This window comes from Vipera ursinii (genome assembly GCF_947247035.1).
Source record: "Vipera ursinii genome assembly, chromosome: 1".
NCBI lineage: Eukaryota > Metazoa > Chordata > Lepidosauria > Squamata > Viperidae > Vipera > Vipera ursinii.
The window spans coordinates 331,045-337,603 of record NC_139512.1 but is presented as its reverse complement, the minus strand read 5'-3'; positions in this window follow the sequence as shown (position 1 = coordinate 337,603).

Sequence of the window (6,559 nt, the reverse complement as noted above, 5' to 3'; positions counted from 1 at the left end):
ATCTTTCCTGCTGTGGATGATACTTACTTTTTGCCTCAAGAATTCTTCTCCTGGGTATTGAAATTGGAGCAACGTGCTCTTTCTCTTGCACTATGATTAGCTGAGATCTTCAGCAAAAGTCTGTGATATGTCCACTATGCTCTTGTGAGTTTGTAATCATGTTTCTGGGTTGCCCAGGTAAGACGGAGGCCCTTAGCTTATACAAGAAAGCAAGTCTTAGACAGGAGCCAAATACCTTGCCCAGTTTTTTGGGGTTTTTTTTAAATTTGACTGGACCCTGCTAATGGTAGGAAGGCAAAATATGCACACCATTTTAGGGTCTCCATTTGGTTTTCTTAAAACTGTGCTCTCCTTGAGCAAAAGGAAGCTAAAGACATGTAAGTTTCCTAACCTGGATGTGGAAAAGAGAATGCAGCTCTGGATGAAAGGAAGCCACCCGTGCTATATGCAATTGGAAAAGAAGGTTTGCATTCTGTAATAGACCCTCACAAAGGCTGCAATACGGGAAGTTGCAGGGTGAGTTGCTCTGGCCTTGATCTGTTCCCAAAGGGTTTCGTAAGGTCTGGAATGATTATACCACGGGGGGCACTATTTTCCTTCCAAGCTATTCTGCCTTCTCCACGTCCCTCTCTTCATAATACTAAAGCAATGAAAACAGATGGGAAACGGAAGAAAGTGGGCCCGAACTTTTCTCTTTTTTAAGATATGTGCTGTAGAACAAAACAATGAGACTTGGACTTACATGAGCATGCCTGGCCACTAAATAGAAACAAAATGAAAATTATTTCTATACAATTTGAGTAGGAAACCAGGACAAAATGGGGGAAGATTGATTTATGAAACAAAAATGGCTAATTTGTTTTTTAAGATCCCAAAATTTAAAAGTGGATGTAATTCTTACATGTGTGAAGTAACTTCCACACCAAAAGTCCATTTGCCCAAAGAGAGTGAGTATACTTTGTGGGGTTTTTTTTATAAATGTATGATAAAAGAATATAATAATTTGAGATCTCATCCAGTGTGGGACCAGTTAAGAGCAGGTTCCTATGTTACAATAGTTCACTTGGGAACATAAAGTGCCAATTGTCTAGTCTATTTGCCTTTTTCTAGCATCGATTAAACATTCCCGTCTCATTGATGGTGCAACAATGCAAAGCTGATAACTATTTTGATTTTTAAGAGGCTTGCTGAGACAGGTGATTGAATGAACTAGGTAGGAATGCCCAAAAGACAATATAAAGCAGTAAGAGCCAGTAAGTTACAGCTTCTTGTCACATGTTGTCCCTTTGTATCCTTTCCCACTGTCAGGTTGGACAGAGATTCGTTTTCTCTCCATAGATTCTTCAAAGCAGTGAGAGGCAATCTCACTTAATAACAGGGTGTTGGTTGTAACTGGTGCAGTCCTAGTGAAATATTTTAGTTTTGAGTAGTTGTAGCCCAATTAGAGCCAAGAGAAGGGAGCAGCGTGAGGCATGACTTTGTCCTACATTTGATGAGAGCGCATACATTAGAGTCTAAAAAAATGTTTCAAGCAAATTTCATGTATATTGAAATTCAATATGTGGATTATTGCGTTTACTCTGGGCCCGCTTGATATACTAATTTTAGGTGTACCATCTATTCTCATACTTTTCTTAGGAGGAGGTGACTGGTAGGATAACAGTGCATGTGTGTATGTATGCTCGGGGAGGGGGGCACTTGCACTTGTATATATGTAATTGGAAATCCCAGTGTGTGTACTTGGCTTTGAGTGTGTTGTAAAATTTCTCTAATTCCCCCAAAGCAAAACAGTCAACTAGAACCCAGAGCTAGCTTGTAAAGGTTGTAAAGATTGGCTTTTAGATCTCAGATTCAACAAGCAGCTTATTTTTGTAAATAAGTAAAATCTTGTCTCACTAAAAGGGACATTTTCGGTGCTTGGAAAATTCATGCTAAGGACTATTTACATATGCCCTTGCCTTTTTTTTTAATGCACATCCCTGAATAGCCCAATTAAAGCCTTGGATGGCGGCTTCTGATACCTGCAGAAGTCAAAGTGGATTGACAGGATTTGTAAATACCAAAGTATACTAGAAAGTAGCAATGTGCAGGGTATGCCAGGCTCCCTCAATCTGGTGTTGTTACTTCACATCAATCCCAGCCAATGTGGCCAAATTCAATGACAACTAGAAATTATGAGAGATGAAACAGACAGATTGGAGAAAGCTATGCTACAGAGTTCCAAGAATATTTGATTATGGTAAAGGATAAATTCCTTAAAACTTTTGAAGACTTTTCAATTACTTTTGGAACCGTAATGCAAAGAGTTACTAGGAGCAGTCAACACATCCTGGAAGTGCCCTTTAATATCTTGCTACAATATCTTTGCTGAAACCTTTGTATGAACACAAATGTTAGGTTCAAACTGTGTATTAGGCAGCATGGCAAGTTGGTTGCTCATTTCTGTATCTTAAAACTTTTCTAAGCCTCCCGGGACCTGGGAGGAACCTTTTCAAAAAGTTAAGTCATTTAGGAATTGGGGCAGCTTGGGAAAGGGCTCATGGAGCAGCCCCCCCCCAGCCAGCTTCAGCTTTTGAGTCTGAATAATTTGTAAGTCTGTTCTTTTCAAACTGGCAAGATAGACCTGCCTGTTTCCAAATAAATGTTTAGGATTGTGTAGTCAGTCACTTGCCTCTCAGAGGGGCAGTCTCAGTTATCTGTAAATGGCATTGACAATGTCTGAAAAAGGAATATTTAATTGAGTTGATAGGTGTGGATGTATATATTATAAATAAATGCAGTCACTCCTGTCCTAAGTAAGGTGAATTTTTTTCAGGTTTTATTTGTAGTGTACAGGAACCATGATTTTTTTAGTCTGCACATTTAAAAATTGGAGAAAACTAAAATGTGTTTTAATTATGCTTTTTAAATATTGACTATGTAAATAAAGCTGAATTCTGCAAAGTTGAATCTTGATTGGATTTATGTTAAAAGTAACTTTTTTCTAAAGGTTACAGGCAACATCCTTCTCCTATCCACCAGCATCACAGCATGTGTGCTAGGCAGAATTCCCATCATTAAAAATCCTGAATTGTATTAAGACTTGTCTTTTAACTCAGGGGTCTTCACAATGCCTGGCTTCTTCAGATCTTCCTATCATTGAAGATTTTAATATATGCCACCCGTTTATGCATTATAGTGGCAAAAAAACCCTGATAAACATTTGTTCAGTGTCTAGCCTGCTTTTTCTCTACTTCATAGGGGCTCACATGAAGATCTCTATTTTCATTCTCAGAAGAGCAACCTGTGAATTAGGTTGGACTGAGAGACGGTGACTACTCCCAGTGAGCTGCTATGGCTGTGAATTCAGTCTCCCTGGTCCCAGCTCAGCACCGTAATCAGTACAATGCACTGCCTCTTGTTATCTCCAATTTTACCACTTCCCTCTAAGATGCTTTGCACCCCACTATGGAAGCAACCCTTATTTTGAGATCTGTTTCCTTTGGCAGAACTCAGTCCTTTTTATGAAGAAGACTTGGAAAATTATGAAAATAGTTTGCTTTTAAAGGAAGTAAGGCAATAGTTCTGCTAGCACTGTAAAAAACTAACATGATTTCCTAACATAGTGCATCTATTCCATACCTGAATACAAGTAGTTCTTAACTACAACCACAATTGAGCCCACATTTCTGTTGCTAAGCGAGATAGTTAAATGAATTTTGCCCCATTTTACAACCTTTCATACCACAGTTAAGTGAATCCCTGCAGTTATTAAGATAGTAACACGGTTGTTGAATGAATCTGGCTTCCCCGTTAACTTTGCTTGTCAGAAGATCACAAAAGTTGATAACATGATCCCGGGACCTTGCAACTATCATAAATGAGTCAGTTGCTGAGCATCTGAATTGTGATCATGGGGATGCGGCAAAGTCATAAGTCACTTCAGTGCCGTTGTAACTTCTGTCATTAAATGAACTGTAAATCAGAGACTACCTGTAATCACCTTTTCTCCCCTGTATATTCCCTCTGGAAACCCACATTCATTCTTCAGTTTAGGTCAGGGGTAGGCAACCTCGGCTCTTTTATGACTCATGGACTTCAACTCCCAGAATTCCTGAGTCAGCTATGCTATGCTGACTCAGGAGTTCTGGGAGTTGAAGTCCATGAGTCATAAAAAAGCCGAGGTTGCCTACCCCTGCTTTAGGTAGAACAGTCATTCCATGGTGCCACAGTGGTTAGAATGCAATATTGCAGCCCTCTGCCAAAAGTTCAATTCTGACCAGTTCAAGATTGACTCAGACTTCCATCCTTCTGAGGTCAGTAAAATAAGGACCCAGATTGTTTGGGGACAATACGCTGACTGTAAACCACTTAGAGAGCTGTAAAGCATTATGAAGCAGTATATAAGTGGCTTAGGACGCTGAGCTTGTCGATCAGAAGGTCGGCAGTTTGGCGGGTCGAATCCCGAGTGCCGCGTAACAGTGAGCGCCTGTTACTCGTCCCAGCTTCTGCCAACCTAGCAGTTCAAAAGCACGTAAAAATGCAAGTAGAAAAATAGGGACCACTACGGTGGGAAGGTAACAGCGTTCCGTGCGCCTTTGGCATCTAGTCATGCCGGCCACATGACCACGGAGACGTCCTCGGACAAACACTAGCTCTTCGGCTTTGAAACGGAGATGAGCACCGGCCCCTAGAGTCGGAAACGACTAGCACGCATGTGCGGGGGAACCTTTACCTTTTTTACCTGCCTGCTACTTGAAGTTACTAGGATCTTTTGTTCTCTTGTTAAAAACAAGTTCTCCTATTCAGTGTGTTTGTGTCTTCAGAGGATAGGAAAGGGCAGGACAATGCTGGTTTTGAGGGGGAAGTCATCAGGGGTTGGAGCCAAACTTAAAACAACACTAAACAGAAGAATAGTGACAACAGCAGGCCTTCCCATCAAAGCCTGTTGGTGTAAACCACTTGAAAGCTTTCCTGACCATTGTTGGCCTCCACCTGCAAATAGTCCTTTTCAGAGCAAGAATGCCCATTTGGCTAGAATGATTATGAAAGAAAAAAATGAGGAAGCTGACAGATATCTTCCTGATCTTATTACTGCAGTCTTGTGATAACAAAGTGCTAATTGTATCCCACCAGTCCATAATCCAAACCTCCACTTAAGGAAACAGGTAGATGCAAAGATATTGCCAAAATGTAACTTTTTGATGTGACAGAAAATTAACTGTGTTTTCTTGGCTCTGAGTGAAATGAGCGGTTTCCAAATTTTATAATGTGCAGATAAGACTCTCTTTCCCTGGTTACATCTACTGGACCCACCAGAGCAGGGAGGCAGGGAATGTTGCAGTTCCCCTCTCCTAAGAAGGTCCATCTGGTGGGACCCAGAATAAAAAAAAGCCTTTGTGGTGCTTCCCTCCCTTTGGAATATCATACCTGCGGAGAGTAGATTGGCCCCTATTTTGACTCTCTTTCCCAAGAGCCTTGAAGACCTGGTTTTGCCAACGGCAAAGCGTAATTTCGATTCCGCCAACGTCTTTAGGCGGACGTGAAAATAATGGGACAGATGAAAGTTGCAATATTTGACCACCCTGTTCAAAATGCACACTGCTCAATCCTATATAATAATTATATAATTATATAATAATAATTATATAATAATAATATAATAATTCCATCCGTCCAAGGTAGGTAAAATGAGGACCCAGATTGTTAGGTGCAATTAAGCTGACTTTGTAATAATGCCGCTTGGGTGTGTGTGTGAAAGCCCTAATAAGCAGGCATATACATAGGATGAAGGCTACTGCTAAGCTTGTAAGCCACCCTGAGTCTTCGGAGAAGGGCGGGATATAAATGGAATTAAAATAATAAATAAAAATAAATTAATAAAAATAAAATATAATAATAATAATAATAATAATAATAATAATAATAATAATAATAATGATGATGATGATGATGATGATGATGATGATGATGTTGGAAGGGACCTTGGAGGTCATCTAGTCCAACCCCCTGCTCAGGCAGGAAACCCTATACCATTTCAGACAAATGGCTGTCCAGTCTCTTCTTAAAAACCTCCAGTGTTGGAGCATTCACCACCTCTGGAGGCAGGTTGTTCCACTGGTTACTTGTTCTAACTGTCAGGAAATTTCTTCTTAGTTCTCGGTTGCATCTCTCCTTGACTAGTTTCCATCCGTTGCTTCTTGTCCCGCTTTCAGGAGCTTTGGAGAATAGCTTGGCTCCCTCTTCCTTGTGACGTCCCAGCTGCCGCTTTCCCCCCTCATACAAAAAGGTAAAGCCAGGCGTCCCAGCTGCCGCTTTCTATGAATGAAGCGGCGATTTCCCCCCTATCTTCGCGCTCAATCGCAAGCCACTAAATCAGGGGGTCTTCAAACTTGACCCTTTTATGACTTCTGGACTTCAACTCCCAGAATTCCTGGGAGTTGAAGTCCAGAAGTCATAAAAGGGCCAAGTTTGAAGACCCCTGCACTAAATGGCCGGCAAAGCTGCCCAGGTTTGCCGCGAGGCCGGTCCGGGAAGAAACTCCACCCTCAACGCTGGCGGGGGGGGGGGAGGAGGAGGA